General features: G+C 36.2%; 1 protein-coding gene across 1 annotated transcript in view; it reads left to right on the forward strand.

Annotated features, from left to right (window-relative positions):
* The window catches only part of LOC102521058 (interferon-induced very large GTPase 1), a 37,113-nt gene that overhangs the window by 4,214 nt on the left and 13,145 nt on the right, over positions 1 to 19,754 (forward strand). The window contains 2 exon segments of the mRNA XM_032489146.1: positions 9,380 to 9,449; positions 14,311 to 14,423. The gene's annotated coding sequence lies outside the window, so the exon portion shown is untranslated.

The raw sequence follows: 19,754 nt of genomic DNA on the forward strand, positions 1-19,754 counted from the left end.
AATAAAGGAAATATAAAGAAGATAATAGCTTATGGAGGAGGCAATATCCAACCTGTATTTAAACAGAATGGGAAGAAGTGACTATGTTTTCTTGTCCAAAGTGAGTCAACCACAAAAGATACTCAAGATATTTTAGACTTGAGATAGAGAAAAAAAAAAAAAAAGCCCAAGGGGAGGTGAGAAGGGGCAGGATTTAGAGGACAGAGTAGTATCGCAAAGAGGTCAGGGATGTTTATTCCTTAGGGACAAGAGTGAAGAACACAAGGATGGATATGAGTCTTAACTGGATGGTGAAAATCTTTGAAGGTGAGAAAGTTCTGACAACGTGGCTTCTATACTCTACAATTAGAAAGGCAGGCAGAAGGGGGTCACCAAAAGTGAGAGGAGCCTCAACTAACACTCTGTTTCGTGTAATCTCTCCTGCACTCCTCGTCTCCTCTCAATGCTTCTGTATTGTGGGTTCAACGGACCACTCAACCCTTTTCTTATTTATCTTTCTAACTCCGTTGTCTAGCAAAGTGCCTGGCACTTAGGAGTAGACCAGTCAGTGTAAATTAGGTGCAAAATTATAAACATGAGTTGTTTGATTGTGGGGAATGAAGGAGTGAATGAAGAAGAGTCAAACTAGACTTTCTCTGGGTCTGAGATGCTTGGAAGATGAGAGTAGGATGAGTGTGTTGAGAAAACAAAAGCATGAAGGGGTTTGGAAAGAAGTCGGTGAGTCCAATTTGGGATAAAATTATTTATACTGTAGCTCAAGGGCCCCTGCTGGTGAGAAGCACAACTCTGTCCGAGGCTGTTCCTATGCTGGTTTCATTCCCTTGGCACCCCAGGGATTCCACTTTTTTCGTCAGTCTCCTCACTTATCCCCAAACACCTGCCTAGCACTTGGCTGCCCCTGGTCCAGGTCCCAGTTCAGTCCCTTTCTGTCCTCAAAACAATGCCTCATGTTTCAACTGTAGCTAAGGCGTTTACTACTAATCACAAGACACACCAGAACAAAAATGTAAAAACCAAGGGAAGGAGAAAGTTCGTCTCCTGCTATATGGCTTCAGAGTAGTTCAAGTAAGTCCCAGAAGTCTCACTGGTCTGAAAGCCAGTTCGAATATGGGGGTGAAATGGTCTCAGGAATGTCATGTCTAAGTGTGAGCATATACTCCCACGTGAATGTGCCCTATGTTCTCGCACTGAAAGGCCCCTTAGAAGAAGGTATCATGTGATTTCTTCTATCCTGGTTTAAAATTAATGTTTCTATTTTTTACGCCAACTTTATTGAAAATTAAATTATGCACAACTAAATGCATCCACTTAAAGTATACATTTTGATGAATTTTGCCAAGTTGAAACCACTAGAACCTTGAAACCATTGTCATCATAAAGATACAAAATAATTTTATCATCCCAAAAGATTCCTAGTGGCCCTTACACTCTATCCCTCCCTCTGCCCTAGCCCCAAGCAACCACTGATACACCTTGTGTTACTATAAATTAGTTTTCATTTTATATAAATGGAACAATACAATAAGTATGATCTTGTTGATGGTTTCTTTCACTCAGCATAATAACTTAAATTCAACCATGTTGTTGCAGGTATGAGTAGTTATTCATTTGTATTGTTAAGTAGTAGTTTATTGAATATTACATTTTGTTTATCTACTTATCTATTTTTGGACATTTAGGGTATTTCTAGTTTTTGGCTATTATGAAAACAGCTGCTATGACCGTCTATACACAGATTGTTGCGTGGACATTTATTTCTACTTCACGTGGATAGGTATCTGGAAGTGAAATGTCTGAGTTGTATGGTGTGTGCATGTTTCACTTTTCAAAGAATTGCCAAACAAGTAGTTACTGCCACAAGTGACGAGTGTTCTAGGTGCTCTACATCCTGCCTGACACTTGATATTGTCAGCCTTAACTTGAGACTTTCTAATGAGTGTGTACTGTTTCATCACTGCAGTTTTAGTCCACATTTCCCTGATGACTAATGATGTTCACCATCTTTTCATGCACTTATTGACCACTCAGTATCTTGTTTTATGAACTGTCTATTCAATCTTACTGCATCCTCTTATGTATTACTGAAGTGGAAGAGTCTTTACATAACAGTCTTTTGTTGGGTATACCCATTGAAAATATTTTCTCCTATTCTTCAGTTAGCTTTTTAAATTTTCTTTTCCTTTTAACAACTTACACATACTTTACTTGATTGAAAGCCTTCTTATGGTGCATAAAATGTTTTCTGTAGTTGATCTCAGCTTTGCTGAAGTGAGTTTTATCTGCATTTTCTGTGCTGGAGACTGCTCAGTTGCTGCCACTGCTGCTGCCATTGCTTTGTTTTCTTTCAGGATCAAGATGGGTTCTTTCATATAAAATCTTATTTTCAATCCATTCTCTGGCAATTCTTAGCTTTGCATAATTATACCTACAATGGAATCAGCCTCCTAAAGTCACCAAGATAAATCCTCTTATTCCAACATCACACAATTTTCTACTTCTACTAGTTAAAAAATATCCAAGGGCAGCCACAACAGATCTTAATGAACCATGTTAAGATAGAATCCTGTACACAGGGAATGCTTTCCACATCTAAATTACTAGGAGTTTAATGGTCTACTTCCTCCCAGGCTCACTGGTCTCAGCCAAGGGGCCAAGTTGACATCTCTGCCCAACCCAGATGAAGCCACCAGGGGCCACCAGGAGCAGAAGCCTTAAATTGTTTTAGTATGTATGACTGAAACATTAAGCAATAGGCCAGAAATTGACACGTTGTAAGTGACTATACTTAAATAATTTTTAATTGTCACTGTACATTTCAGGGAGCAAAATTTTTTCATTTTGATTAAGTGTTATTGATCAATTTTTTTTTTATGAGTCATGATTTTAGTGTCCTAAGAAAGTTTTGCCCACTGCAAGGTTCTGAATATTTTTCAGTTTGTTTTCTTCCAGAAGTACAATAGTTTAGCTTTTACATTTAAGCCTTTGGTCTACTTTGAGTTATTTTGGGTGTGGTGTAAAGCAGGGTCAGTGTTCATGCTTTTCCACCCAGATACCCAATTGTCTGAGCACCACTGTTGAACAGACTTCCCTTTCCTCTTAGAAAATCAATGTACCATACATGTATGAATGTATTTCTAGACTCTGTGTACTGTTCTATTTCCACTGATCTGTATCTGTCTTCATTAATACCATCTTCTTGGTAGCTTTATGGTTAAGTCTTTTTTTTTAAACATTTTATATTGAGTTATAATCATTTTACAATGTTGTGTCAAATTCCAGTGTAGAGCACAATTTTTTAGTTATACATGAACATATATATATTCACTGTCACATTTTTTTCTCTGTGGGCTACCATTAAGATCTTGCATATATTTCCCTGTGCTATACAGTATAATCTTGTTTATCTATTCTACATTTTGAAATCCCAGTCTGTCTCTTCCCACCCTCCACCCTCTTGGCAACCACAAGTTTGTATTCTATGTCTATGAGTCTGTTTCTGTTTTGTATTTATGTTTTGTTTTGTTTTGTTTTGTTTACATTCCAAATATGAGCGATCTCATATGGTATTTTTCTTTCTCTTTCCAGCTTAGTTCACTTAGAATGATATTCTCCAAGAGCATCCATGTTGCTGCAAATGGTGTTCTGTTGTTGGCTTTTATGGCTGAATAGTATTCCATTGTATAAATATACCACTTCTTCTTTATCCAGTCATCTGTTGATGGACATTTAGGCTGTCTCCATGTCTTGGCTATTGTAAATAGGGCTGCTTTGAACACTGGGGTGCAGGTGTCAATTTGAAATAGGGTTCCTTCTGGATATATGCCCAGGAGTGGGATTCCTGGGTCATATGCTAAGTCTATTCCTAGTCTTTTGAGGAATCTCCATACTGTTTTCCACAGTGGTTGCACCAAACTGCATTCCCACCGGCAGTGTAGGAAGGTTCCCTTTTCTCCACAGCCTCTCCAGCATTTGTCATTTGTGGATTTTTGAATGATGGCCATTCTGACTGGTGTGAGGTGATACCTCATCATAGTTTTGATTTGCATTTCTCTGATAATTAGTGATATTGAGCATTTTTTCATGTGTCTATTGATCATTTGTATTCCTTGGAGAATTGCTTGTTGAAGTCTTCTGCCCATTTTTGGATTGGGTTGTTTGTTTTTTCTTATTAAGTCGTATGAGCTGCTTATATATTCTGGAGATCAAGCCTTTGTCGGTTTCATTTGCAAAAATTTCACCCACTCCGTAGGCTGTCTTTTTGTTTTACTTATGGTTTCTTTTGCTGTGCAAAAGCTTGTAAGTTTAATTGGTCCCATTTGTTTATTCTTGCCTTTATTTCTATTGCTTGAGTAGACTGTTGTAGGAGAACATTTTTGAGATGTATGTCAGATCATGTTTTGCCTATATTTTCTTCTAGGAGGTTTATTGTATCTTGTCTTATGTTTAAGTCTTTGATCCATTTTGAGTTTATTTTTGTGTATGGTGTAGGGGAGTGTTCTAGCTCCATTGATTTACAGGCTGCTGCCCAGTTTTCCCAACACCTTTTGCTGAAGAGACTGTCTTTATTCCATTGTATATTCTTGCCTCCTTTGTTGAAGATTAGTTGACCAAAAGTTTGTGGGTTCATTTCTGGGCTCTCTATTCTGTTCCATTGGTCTATATGTCTGTTTTTGTACCAATACCATGCTGTCTTGATGACTGTAGCTCTATAGTCTGAAGTCTGAGAGAGTTATTCCTCCAGCTTCTTTCTCTTCCTTCAGTAATGCTTTGGCAATTCTAGGTCTTTTATGGTTCCATATAAATTTTAATATGATTTGTTCTAGCTCTGTGAAATATGTTCTGGGTAATTCGATAGGGATGGCATTAAATCTGTATATTGCCTTGGGCAGTAGGACCATTTTAACAGTATTGATTCTTCCAATCCAGGAGCATGGGATATCTTTCCATTATTTAAAGTCTTCTTTAATTTCCTTCATCAATGGTTTATAGTTTCCTATGTATAATTCTTTCACCTCCTTGGTTAGATTTATTCTTAGTTATTTTAGGGTAAGTCTTAAAATCAGGCAATGTAATGACCTCTTTCTTTTTCTTACATGCACACCTAAACATATGCATATGCAATTTACTTCGAACAAAGTCAAGGAAAAATTCCTATCTCTGAAAGAAGACGTCTTGACTTATGAATTCCTCAAAGTTTCTTGGTGATGTCAGTAAGTTGGAATTAACAGTTTTCATGAATTTTAACAAGACAGAGGTCAATATAGGTTAGAAAAATGAACTAGTATCTAAGCTTTTATAACATCTTCATGGGCAATTATATACCTTCCACAACAAATTTCTGAATATAGCTGAGAAGCCTGTTCTCCCAGTTTTCCCTCTTTACTCACACAGGTCCAGAACCTGAGGTCGTGTAATAGTTAGAAGGGAAACTTTGAGTTAGGGGACGTCAGAGAAGATTTCTAAATACAAGTTCTTATCTGATGCAATGATGCATGTTCTGTCACTTTGATGTCCACACTACTTTATCTGTGTGTTTCTTAAACAGTAAGAAACTAATGAAAGAATTGTGTGCTCCATTTTAAAGAGGATAAGTCAATTAATAAGCCTAAGTCAGTCACTACTTCCCAGTGGCCTGACTCTTATTCCAAAGGAATAGAAGTCTTTCTCTACTCCCGTCCAACTGTACCTTCAAATCTAACTCAGACTGACCATGTCCAGGCTTCTCAGACCACTCAAGAAATAACATGCAAGTTCTCAGGGGCTTCGTCATTTAAGGTCTGAGATTGTCTGCTTTCTGTTTATGTCATTACAGAAAATGAGTCCAATATCCAAAAAAACATTTGCCTGCAAAATTACTTAATTCGGAAGGACACAGGTTGATTTGACCATCCTCATAGGGACAATACAGACTGCTTTGGTCCTTTCTCTTGGTCTCTTTGATCCTTCCTCCTCCACCTGCCAATGACTTCTCAAACCAGACAGAATATCATGCTATCTGATTAGAGCATACTAGCATTTACATTTCAGTGAAGTATCACAAAATGAATGACCACATAAGCATGACCAAATGGACTATTAGAACACTGCCTATATTCCAGAACAATCTCTCATACCCTTATCTACTTTTTATCATTAATCCTCTCTACTTCCTAAAGGTTTACACTAGTCACTACTCAGACTTCTGATATTATAAGTTTGTTTTGCCAGGTGTTTATCTTTCTTCATGTGGAATCATATGGTATGCATTCTTCTGTACTTGGCTTCTTTCAAAACTTAAAATTGTGAGAGTCACCCATATTGTTGTGTGTTGCTGTGAAATTTGTTCCAATTACTGTAAAACATTTTATTTTATGAATATACCACACTTCATTTACCCATTTGGCTGTGAATGGACATCTGAGTTGTTTCCAGTTTTTGACTTTTATGAGTAATACTGCTATAAACATTCTAGTGTATATGTCTTGGTGCATATGTGCACACAGTTCTATTGGCAAAGGAATGGAAGACATGGCTTATTGTCATTTTATTTTATATGTATCCATAATTTCTTGTTTTGTTTGAACTTTTTTCTTTTCTACGTTTGTGATACCTACTGAGGTTTATTTCATTGTATTATTATACCAGTTAGAATGTAATCACCATTATGTCATAACTAATCATCATTCTTATCTGATATATTCAAAAATAATTTTCTATCAACTTGGTACATAATAACTTTCACCACCACCAAACACACACAGACATAACACACACACACACACACACATACACTATCGTCAGCTATACCACCACTTCCTATATTGAACTAGTAGAATTTTAACTACAATTGTTTTTAATTTTTACATTCTACAACAATTATTTATACTATCGGCATTACTTTATCCTTTGCTAACTTGGCTGACAGATAATCTTAGGTTCCAAATCATACTCCTTAAGAATTCTACAAATACTGCTGTAATATCATGGAGTCATAGCGTGCTGCTGCTGGGAATTCTGACATCAGTCTGCTTATAATTTATGTGTGAACAACTCAGTTTCATCATCTGTTTAATATTTAAACACTTCACTGTTTATTCTAAGAGTATGAGAAAATTTCCAGGATATATCTAAACAGAGTTGTTGTTGTTGTTGTTGTTGTTGTTTTGTTGTTGTTGTTGTTGTTGTTGTTGTTGTTAATTCTGCACAACACTTGATGTATAATTTTATTATAAAGAATTAGGCCATACGGAAGCTCTGGGAAATGTTCTTCTGTTGTTTCTTTGATGATTTTTCTCCAACATCCTTTTTGATCTCTCTTTCTGGAGACCATATTAAAGTTGGTCACATGTTGGCAGCACTTCTGGACCTAGCCTGCCTGCCTCCTTGAAGAATTTGATAGCTCTTTATAACACTTTCCAGTTCTTTATCCTTTGAAGTTAAATTCTGAAAATCCCTAGTTAAATATTCCAGCATGCAATAGTTGAACCATCAGGTGTATTAATTCAAATACTGAGACAGAAAGAATACTTCAGTTGGAAACTAAGAAGCAAAATGTCTCAAATGAGTCATCTTCATTTTCAGTCCATCAGGAACAGCAGGCTTATTTTTTACGCTCCTACCTTTTCTCCACTAAAAATAGCTTTGTAGAATAGTGTTTTTTCACTGTGATTGAACACTTGGCAGAGTTTATAAAATGAAAGTTGTAGTGTTTATAAAAGCCATAGTTTCTCAGCAATAAGCTAGACTTCTCATGTCAGGTTCTCCATGAGTGGGGCTAGGAAACCACATTTTTAAGATGTCCTCTGGTGATCCTTATGCAAAATGAAGATTGAGAACAACTACTCTGAAATATTAACTCATACTTTTAACTCTAAACTGGTTTAAAACTCAGTCCAGTTCAATCAGGCAGAGCAGTGAGGACATTATAATCCTTAACAGTGCATTACTTTGCTGAAATCTGTGCCTTTCTTTGAATAGATGCATGTCTTCTTTAAATCTATTTCTATAATTTGTCATTGAAATAGACTAAAACTGTATGATAGACTACGAGAAGAATCCACTGTCAAAATCTTTTCAGCACTGCTAAGTGTGGGCAAATAATCTACCTCCAACCCCCAAGTCCTCTTCTGTAGGCAACAGTAAAGTTGACAAGAATTAAGGACATCTTGTCTTCTTTACCTTTCTTCCTACCACCCATGTCTCTAATTTTTTTCTTCATTCACATAACCTCAACATCACCTCTGAGGCACACAAACCACAAAGAATGGCTTGTTGTCTTTGGAAACTATCAGAACAAATGCCTTACACACAGTGCTCATATATACACACTATTTTGTATATATTTTTCATAGAGAATGAGTCAGTGAAAAGAGAAAACATGGTCTTGAATAAGGATGTACTTCTGTGGCTATTAATAGATCCTTGCTAGAACTGACAAAGTTGACTTTTTAGGTGACTTCAAAGGATTTCTTCTCAGACACTCTAGCCAGGGGTGGAAAGGAGGGATCTTGGTACACACCTTAGCTTTAAAGGTGATTTCCTCCTAAGGAAGATAATAGTGTGTTCTGGATCTACCTAGACCTATTAAAGGCCTTTGCATTATCTTGAGCAGAGATCATCTTATTAGGTTACATAAATCCAGGGACTTAGTCTTTAGCAAGGACTAAATACATGGATTGATTTCCATATCATACTTTCTCTAATCAATATAAAAATCTTACTTGTATTTTTCTGCTTCGTGATCAAAGGCTGTGTCCATTGGGGTAAAAACTGATGCTCCCAAGTCACTGGCAGATCATCTCCTAATATGAGGATATATCAGTAATCTGCCAGCTCCCTTCAGGGAAGGTCATCTTGAAGAATGTCTGCTGGAATGCTCAACTCCTACACAACACCCAGCACAGCTTACTCAGGCAGAGTGAAGAGGGAAGGGAGCCTGACAGTGTAACAGGACACACACTGACTCCCTCCTCAGCTCCCAGTGACAACATTTATCCAAATCTGAAGCAAACTGTCTATCATTGAGGAGTCTACATGAGTTTGTCTATGTCTTTGAATTGACAACTATGAGAATTCTAGCTCAACAGGCTTAGTCCTAAGTCTTAGAAAGAAAAAGCAGCTGCAGCTTCTGTCCCACCTGTCTGGTTCCTTCCTAACTTATTTGGAGGTCAACAGCTATGGGATTTCAAAGGCTGAAGAGGCCCTCTTTGGACCACAGTCGCCCACGTCTCCTAAAGTCTCCCCATTTTGAGACAACATGAAAATAACAGGATTTGCTAAAACATTAGCAGAAAAGGGACCCAGCATCTCCCTTAACTTTCCGTCTCTACCAAAATGATGAAAGTCTTTCTCCATGTTGCAGCAATTTCCATGGCTAATATTTCCCATTATCTCACAGCAGGAACACCAGGAGACAGAAAGCTACTTCTGAAAGGTAACCTACAGGATCAGCATTCCTGACTACAGCTGTGGTATGTAGTTTCACGTCAAAGTAAAAAGAAAAGAAAAAGCATGGATTTAATTTAGGCCCTTCTGTCTTGATCATTCCTTTCATTCCCCAATGCAAGCTTCCCCAAATTAAAATTCTGTTGCAAGAATGAAGTCAAGTCAGGATCTATAATACCCTGCAACATTTCCTTATGTGGAAAAGCTTTCTATCCTTGCCAAGGCACTTCTGATTTTAAAAACAAAACAAAACAAAAAAACCAACTACTATTTCTGGGAAATGAGAGCAAGACAGAGAAACGAAACTGAAAGCCTTTCCATAGTAGTGGGTAGAAGACGCAGGGCTGACCCTGACAGTTGGGTGATGAATAGGGCTTATAGGTGTGAGGCTCCACCCAGGGGACACACACACATACACACACAGGACAACCCATTTTATAATCAGTAGTCCCCTTCTTACGATGATTTTTAAACTTGAGAGTTATGATTAAACATATAATTCAAGATCCTTAAGCCTTAACAAGATAATAACAAATGTTAAAACACAGTAAAACCAGTTTGGTTTGAGGTTTTTTTTTTTCCTTCTTCCTCATTTTATCTTAAAATCACTCCTCTACCTCACAGGAAGCCAAAGTCTAAACTAAAAGCTATGGGCCAAAACTCTGAGACATTCAGGGAAGGAACTCAATATCCATGTTATCTCTGGAACAGCTTGAAAACAGGAGCCTGGCTTGAAGAAATAAGCCGAGGAGAAAAAAAGAAATGGAAGAAAAAGGGGTATAAGAAGTGACACAAATACTGAAAAAGAAACAGTGATAAAAAAAAAAAAGTCAAAAGGAGCAGAGGCTGAAAACAGACACAAGGATAGATGTAAGACTTGTAAAGGACAAAACATGAATTTGACATGGTCATTGATCCATTAATAGTAACAAATATGGGAAGAACGGGAGTACACAATCTAATCAGATAATTAAGAAACAGTTTGAAAACTTATATAAGTACCGAGTACTGTTAACAGCACAGAAAAGAAAGCTACTAACTCAACTTACAGATTAATGGAGGGCTTCACAAAAAAGGAGGAACTTAAACTAGGGCAGAAGGAATACAGGGAGCCTGGCAGGAAAGGTTGGGGGAAAGGTTCATGTAAGGTAATATTTAGAGTCAAGAATCCCATGAGAATGAAGGAAGACGGCAGAGTGTGGTTTCTAAGGGAGAGAAGGAGGTAAGTATTAGGAAAAGGAAAAGGAGTGGTTGTGAAAGGAATTGTAGAGTATGATTCTTATTAAATTATAAGGGTCTTGAATGGCAGAGGAAGTTGTTTTAATTTTATTACAAGGCAATATAGAGTTTTCAAAGTTTTGTAAACAAGGCAATAAATGATGTAAATTTAAATGTCAAAAGGATGATTCTGGATGTACTGTGGAAAAGGAATTACAAGAGAGGAAAAAGAATTTGAATTTACCAGAGCAAAGGTGAGGACCCAATGGCAGTGCAGATATGAAATAGGTAACAGATTCATGACCAAACTGATCTAGATTAATATATAAGATAATCTATGCCTCATCTACACTAGAAGCCCAACAAAAAATGCAAAATTATAGATGTAGATCAATGAAATAAGGTGTCAGGTGTCCAGAAAACAAGTGTGCCCATATCACTATCCCTCTATTACAATTGGGGCATACACAACATTGTAAAATGATTACAAAGCAATAAAAAAATTTTTTTTAATTTTTAAAAATTAAAAAGTAAATAAAATCTAATATTAAGTGAAAAAACCAAAACAAAAACAAAAACAAAAACAACTGGGGCATATATGCAGTCCTAAAGGGGAAATTGGGCAGGGGTCAGAATTGAAAATGAGTTTCTAACTAGAGTGAGACATATTTCTGCCCATGATACTTAATCCAATCAGGAAAACACCAATACCAAGTTCAAATGGAGGAAGTGGATCACAGATAACAAAGTGGGCACACCAAACCAAATAAAACTCTACCAGAAACTGGAAAGGATAAAAACAAATGAGGGATGCCTCAAAAGATTCCCATGATCAGCACTAGAACTACATTTCATGACACCCAATGTCATCTTCTTAAAGAGGCATTGCCTAACCACTGACTCTAAAGTAGCCATATTTCCTCTTAAGTTACTCTCCATCACTTCCCTCTTTTCACTTCCTTCATAGCATGAATCACAAATTATTTTGTGTATTTATTTATGTGTGAATCATCTGTCTCCCCACACTGTGTGAGCAAGGACATCTCTGTCTAATTCAGCAAGCAATCCACAGCACCTAGAACACTACTTGGCAGAAGGCCATTATTGGTAAACACTGTGAAATAAATGTTGGGGCATCCTTGGTTTATGTTTGCTAACTCTGGCCCATGATACTTAAGTGCATTAGACTAGCTTAGATAAACACAAGAATGAAGAGTTTCACTGGTTTAACGACCAGTAAGATGATGACAGTGTATCCAAAAAATGCTACTTAATTTGGTAACTAGAGCTTGAAGGACAGGATTGTGAAAAGCCCTCAGTGCAAACTGTGGAAAACTGTCAGTTGAAACTCATGAAAAAATAGGATAGTGAACATTTATTAGTTTATTTAGCCATCATATAGTTGTATTTGTTGAGATAATGTTTCACTATAATATTACAGTGAAAGGAATGAAGAGACTGGGAGCTTAAGGAGGAGACAAACCCCAGCCTGCATTTATTTAGACTGGGAATACCTAAGCATGTTTGGAGGCTGGTGTGAAACAACCAGGGGAGCAAGATAGATGCAAGGTATGAAAGAAGGATGAGTGAGAGAGCAAGGCTCCAAAAAAGGTGAATGGAGCTTATACATTCCCTAGAGAACGAAGAAGTGAGGTTCATCTAGTGAGGATTAGAGGACCTCCAATTAAAGTTGTGTTTCTCCCTCCTCCTAGACTACTCTTACGATTTTCCTTCTTCCTACACTGATGCTGGACCTCTCTGACCATGTCTTATTCATGTCTGTAACACCATTTTCTAACAGAACACCTGACACATACTCCATGGTATATGCATGGGTTTGAATTGGATGGAAAAATTTGATACTATGATATCTCATCAAAGGGATCTAAGGAGAAACAGAAGTCAAAGATGACAATTTTGTCCCTAAGACACTTGGGGAAAAATTAGAATAGGATGATTATGATGGGAAAACAAAAGGAGGAAGTTTGTAAATCAGGTGAGGAATGCAATTTGGGACATCCTGTCTTGATCCACACTCATGGGGAGTTCTGACTGGTGAAGACTACATCTCTGTCTTGGGCTAATCCCTAGACTGGCTGTCCAAATAAATATCTTCATATCCTCATCCCAGATATTCTACTTTCTTCTATCCTCTCCTCAGCTATTCACAAACAATCCCCAAACATGGGGCTGTGCCCTGCCCAGATGAGCAGTTGTATTGTGCCCAGCCAGAAGGAAGGTGTCCTAGAAGTCATTAGAGACACAATGGCAACAATGTCATGAGCAGTGTTCTACATGTAGGCATTAGGTTGGGTTGTTAATCATATTGTTCAAGTGCTCTTTGTAATTACTGATTTTTTTGTTGGCTAGTTTTATCAGGTACTAAAAAACATACTAAACCTTTCCTAAAGTAGTCAGTTGAACCAAGTAATTCTGTAAACTTTATTTTGTAATGAACTGATATTTTTAGAGCAGTTTTAGGTTTACACAAAATTGAGCCAAAATTACAGAAATTTCCCATATAGCTCCTGCCCCTATACACGCATGGTCTCCTACATTATCAACATCCCCTACCAAGGTGACCCATTTGTTACACTAATGAACCTGCATTCACACATCAATATTACCCAAAGTATATCGTTTATATTGGGACCTGATCTTGGCCTTCCACATTCTATAGGTTTTGAAAAATGTCAAATGAAGTGCAACAAACCTTTTAATATGCAGAGTAGGCTCACTGCCCTAGAAATCCTCTCAGCTCCTCCTACTCATTCTTTCCTTGTTACCACTCATTTTTCTGCTGGCACCATAGTTTTGTCTTTTCCAGAATGTCATACAATTGGTATCATGCAGTATGTATCCTTTTCAGCCTGGCTTTTTATACTTAGTAATACATATTCAGTTTTCTTCCATGTCTTCTCATTCATTTTCATTTAATTTCATTTCTTTTTTTATTTTTAGAACTTAACAACATTCCATTGTCTAGATGTACCCCAGTTTATTTACCCATTCACCTCCTAAAGGATATCTTGGTTGCTTCCAAGATTTTGAAATTATAAATAAAGCTGCTATAGACATCTGTGTGCCTATTTTTGTGAGGCATAATTCAGGTAACTACCAAGAAGTATAAGAGCAAATCATATGGAAAAAGAATATTTTATTTTGTAAGAACAAACCAAACTGGCTTTCAAAGTAGTTGTTCCATTTGCATTCCCAGAAGCAATGAGTAAGAATTCCTTTCATATCACACCAGTGTCAGTAATTGGTTTGCCGGTGATCTCGATTCTGACCATTCTAATACTATACAGGAGTACTACATTTTATTGTGTTTCACAGATACTGTGTGTTTTATAAGTTGTAGTTTTGTAGTGGCAACCCTGCATCAAGCAAGTCTATTGGCACCGTTTTACTTCTCTCCAACCCCTCACAGCCACTGACCTTTTTACAGTCTCCATAGTTTTGGCTTCCTCTATGTCATATAGTTGGAATCATAAAGTATGTAGCACCATCAAACTAGGTTCTTTTACATGGCAATGTAATTTAAGGTTCCTCCATGTATTTTCAGATCTTCATAGCTCAATTCTTTTTTCGCTAAATAATAATCCACTGTAAGGATGTACCAGTTTGTTAATCCATTCACCTACTGAAGTTTCTCTTGTTTACATACAGGTTTGCAAATATGAATAAAGCTTCTATAAACATCATGGGGAGGTTTTGTGTGGACATGTTTTCACTCACTTGAGAAATACCAGGTAGCTCGGCTGCTGGATCAAATGATAACAGTATGTGTTTTTTTTTTTATAAGAAACTGCTAATCCACCTTCCAAAGTGGCTCTAACATTTTGCATTCCCACCAGCAATGCATGAGGAGAGTTCCACATCCTCATCAGTCTTTGGTGATGTCAGTGCTCTGCATTTTAGCCATCCTAATTGGTGTGCAGTGGTATCTTGTTGTTTTCATTTGCAATTCTCTAATTACAAAGATGGTGAGCATTTCTACATATGTTTATTTGCCATTTGTACATGTTTTTGGTGAACTATCTGCTCAAAAATGTTGTACCATTATTCACTGTGTTGCTTGCTTTCTCATTGTTATATCTTAAGGGCTCTTTGCACATTTTGGATACCAGCCTTTTATTAGATATGCATTTTGCAATGACTTGCTCCCAGTCTTTGGCTTATCTTTTCCTTTTTTAACAGTATGTTTCATACAACAGAAGTTTTTAAAATTAATGAAGTCCACTCATCAACTTATTCCTTCATACATTGTGCTTTTGATATTGTATGTAAAGAGTCATGGTCACTCTGAAGGTCACCAGCATTTTCCCCTATGTTATTTCCAAGGAGTTTTATAGTTTGTACTTTGTATTTAGGTCTATGATCTATTCTGAGTTAATTTTGTGAGGAATATCAAGTCTGTGTCTAGATTCAGTTTTTTGCATGTAGATGTCCAGTTATTCCAGCACCCTTTGTTAAAAAGACTGTCCTTTACCCCATTGGATTGCCTTGACTCCTTTCTCAAGAGAAGTTGACTATATTTGTGTGGTCTATTTCTGGATCTTCTTTGCAGTTCATCAGTTCTGTTTGTCTAGCCTTTTGCCAGTATCACACTTCCTTGATTACTTTATAGCTTTATAGTAAGTCTTGAAGTCTGGGGTTGTCACTGCTCTGACTGTGTTCTTCCTCCAATATTGTGTTGGCTATTCTTGGTCTTTTGCCTTCCTTATAAACTTTAGAATTAAGTTGTTGATATCCACACAATAACTTGCTGGTGTTTTGAATGAGATTGCATTGTCTCTATAGATTAATTTGGGAAAAACTTATGTCTCAGTGTTAGACATGAAATATCTCTCCATTTATGTAGATAGTCTTTTGATTTGTTTCATCAGAGTTTTGTAGTTTTCCTTATATAGATCTTGCACATATTTTATTAGGTTCATACTTAAGTATTTCTTCTTTTGGAGGGGGAGGGTGCTAATGTAAATGGTATTGGGTTTCTAATCTCAAATTCCAATTGTTTATTGCTGGTATATTTAAAAAAACAGTAATTTGTGTTAACCCTTGTATCCTGCAATTTTTACTACGTTCACTTATCAGCTACAGGAAATTTGTTCATTCTCTGGAGTTTTTTATATAGACAATCATGCTGTCATCTACAAACAAAGACAGTTTTATTTCTTCCTTCCCAATCTGTATTTTTCATTTCAGTTTCTTATCTTCCACAGGATGTGTAATAGGAGTGATGAGAGGGGATATCTTCACCTATTCCTTTTTTAAGGAAAGCTTCTAGGTTCTTAACATTAAGTATGATGTTAACAGTAGGTTTTTTGCAAATGTCTCTTAGCAAGATCAGAAATCTCCCCCCTACTCCTAGTTTTCTCAGATTTTTATAATGTGTTGGATTTTGTCAAATGGTGTTTCTCCATATATTGATAAGATCATGTGATTTTTCTATTAGTCTGTTGTGCCATATTACATTAACTGATTCTTTATGTTGAATCAGCTTTGCATACCTGAGATAAATCCCATTTGGTTGTGGTGTATAATTCTTTTATACATTGTTAGATTTAATTTGTTAATATTTTTTCATGAGAGATACAGGTTTGTAGTTTTCTTTCTTGTAATGTCCCTGACTGATTGTGGAGTAACAGTGACCTCATAAACTAAATTAGGAAGTATTCCCTCTGCTTCTGTCCTCTGAAAGGGATTATAGATATTTGGTACAATTTCTTCCTTCAGTGTTTGGTAGAGTTCACCAGTGAATCTCATTAGAACTGATGCTTTCTGTTGTGGTGGTTGTTAAATGTTGATTCAATTTTTTAATACATAAAAGCCTATTCAGAGTATCTATTTCTTTTCATATATTCTTTGTAGCACCTATGTCTTTCAAGGAAGCTGGCACACTTTATCAAATTTGTGAGCAAACAGTTGGTCATAGTACTCCTTTTTTCATCCTCTTAAAGTCTGTAATATTAGTATTCATTACACCCATTTTATTTCTGATATTAGAAATTTGTGTCTTATCTCTTTTTTCATAGTCTGAATTATCAGTTTTGTTCACATTTTCAAAGTATCAAATTATGGTTTTATTGTTTTTCTCTATTGATTTCTTCTTTTCAATTTTGCATTTACTTTAGTTTTCATCATTTCTTTTCTCCTGTTTGTATTTTTTAATTCAATTTAATATAATTTTTTTGCAGTAGAAGGTAATTAGATTTATTTATTTATTTATTCATTCATTCATTCATTTAAAGTGGTGGTACTGGGAATTGAACCCAGGAACTAGTCCATGCTAAGCATGAGCTCTACCACTGATCTACACCCTCCCCATACTCCTGTTTATTAGGATTTAGTTGTCTCCTCATTTCCTAAAGTAGAAACTTAAATTGCTGATTTCAGATCTCTATTCTGTTCTTGTATATGCATTCAATGTAAATTTCCCTCTAAGCACTGTTTGCACTGTATCCTACAAATTCTGAAAAGTTGTATAATCAAGTGTTTTTATTATTTCACTTTTCCTCTGATAGTTTGGCAGTTACACATTCTTTACTCTTTTATGTGAGATTATACTAGAAATTGCAACATACATTTTACTTAACAAAAGCTACCAAAGTTAATAAAATCTGTGATCTTCCTCCCAAACTGCAAGGACCTGAGGGCCTTTGTACCCTTGAACAACATCTCCCTAATCCACAACTTCCAACCCCTGTAAACCACCATTCTACTCTGTTTTTACAAATGTGGCTTTTTTAGATTCTAAATATAAGGATTTTTGTTTGACTTACGTCACTTAACATAATGCTCTCAAGGTCCATCTATGTTGTCACACACAAACAGCAGGATTTCCTTCTTTCTCATGACTGAATAATATTCCATTGTGTGTGTGTGTGTAGGGGGGTGTATCACACCCCATTTATTCATTAAGCCATGGACTGATGCTTAGGCTGTTTCCATATTTTCGCTATTGTGAATAATGCTGCAATAAACATGAGAGTTCATATATCTCTTCAATATTCTGTGTTCACATCCTTTGGATATATACTCAGAAGTGGAATTGCTGGATAATATGGAAGTCTTATTTTTAATTTTTGAGGAAACTCCATCATCTTTTCCACAGCAGCTGACCAACATGCACTCCCAGCAATAGTACACAAAGGTTCCCTTTTCTCCACAGCCTCACCAGCACTATCTCCTGTCATCTTGATGAAAGCCGTTTCAACAGGTGTTAAGTGGTTTCACATTCTGGTTTGATTTCCATTTCCCTGGTGATTAGTAATGTTGATCACTTCACACCTGTGACCATGACTGTTTTACCTCTTCCTTTCCAATTTGGATGTGATTTTCCCTACATTTATCCCTAGAATATTTACTGTACCAAGTCTTATATTTAAGTCTTTAATCCACTTGGAGTTAATTTTTGTAACACATGGGCCCAATTTCATTTTTCTGCATGTGCTCACCCAGTTTCCCAGTACCATTTTCGAAAGGACTAAACTTTCCCCTTGAGTGTTCTTGGCTCTCTTGTCAAATATCAGTTGACTGTATATCCAAGGGTTTATTTCTGGGATCTCTACTCTGCTTCATTGGTCTATGTCTTTTTTATACCAGTACCACAAGATTTTAATTACTACAGCTTTGTACTATAGTTTGAAATCAGGAACTGTGATGTCGCTGGCTTTGTTCTTTCTCACAATAGCTCTGGCTATTTTGGGGTCTTTTGTAGTTCTACACAAATTTAAGGATTTTTTTTTTATTTCTATGAAACATGCCATTGGAATTATGATAAGGATTGCACTGAATCTATAGATGGCTTTGGGTGATATGGACATTTTAACAATATTAATTCTTCTAATCCATGAACATGGGTGTCTTTCCACTTGTTTGCACCTTCAATTTCTTTCAACAAAATCTTGTCATTTTCATCGTATAAATCTTTCACTTCCTTGGTTAAATTTATTCCTAAGTATTTTTTTGTTTTTGATGTTATTGTGATTGCAATAGTTTCTTTATTTCTTTTACATGTTTCATTGTTAGTGTATATTAACACAACTGATTCCTCTATGCTGCTTTATATCCTGCAAATCTATTGAACTTAATCATTGGTCCTAATACTTTTTTTAGTAGGCTTTAGGATTTATAAGATCATATCACCTGTAATCATGACCATTTTACTTCTTCCTTTCTAATTTGGACACCTTTTATTTCTCTGTCTTACCTAACTGCTCTAGCTAGGACTTCAAATAGCATACTAAATGAGAGTGGTGAGAGTGAGCACTCGTTCCTGATCTTAGAGGAATACATTTCAATTTTTCACCATTTAGTAAAATGGTAGCCTGTGAGTTGTTATACATGGTCTTTATTATGTTGAGTTATGTTCCTTTGCTGCCCAATTTATTCAGGATTTTTTATGATGAAGAGATGTTTTATTTCATCAAATGCTTTTTCTTCATCTGTTGCAATGATCATGTCATTTTTACATTTCATTCTACTAAGGTGATATATTACACTTATTGATTGGTATATGTTGAAACTTGCTAGCATCCCAGGGATAAATCCCACTTGGTCCTGGTATGGAATCCTTTTAATGTGATCTTGAAATCAATTTGGTAATATTTTGCTGAGAATTTCTACATCTATATGATTAGGGATATTGGTCTATAGTTTGTTTGCAGTGTCCTCATCTGGCCTTGGTATCAGGGTAATAAGATGAGGTTGGGAATATTCTTTCATCAGTTTTTTTAGAAGAGTTTGAAAAGATTGGTGTTAATTCTTCTTTAAACATTTGCTAGAATTTTCCAGTGAAGCCATCTAGTCCTGCGGCTGCCTGTGGAAAGACATTTTTGATTACCAAGTCACTCTCCTGACTCAGTGGTCTGTCCAGATTTTCTAATGGTTCCTGATTCAGTCTTAGTAGGGTATATGTCTCTAAGTATATATCCATTTCTTCCAGGTTACCCAATTTCTTAGCATGTAATTATTTCATAGTAGTCTCTCATGAATCCTTGTATTTCTGTGGTATGAATTTTAGTGTCTTTCATTAATAATTTTATTTATATAAGTCTCTTTCTTAGTCTGGCTAAAATTTAATCATTGTGTATTTTTTCAAAAAACCA

Source organism: Camelus ferus, chromosome 10 (assembly GCF_009834535.1).
Source record: "Camelus ferus isolate YT-003-E chromosome 10, BCGSAC_Cfer_1.0, whole genome shotgun sequence".
Classification (NCBI taxonomy): Eukaryota; Metazoa; Chordata; class Mammalia; order Artiodactyla; family Camelidae; genus Camelus; species Camelus ferus.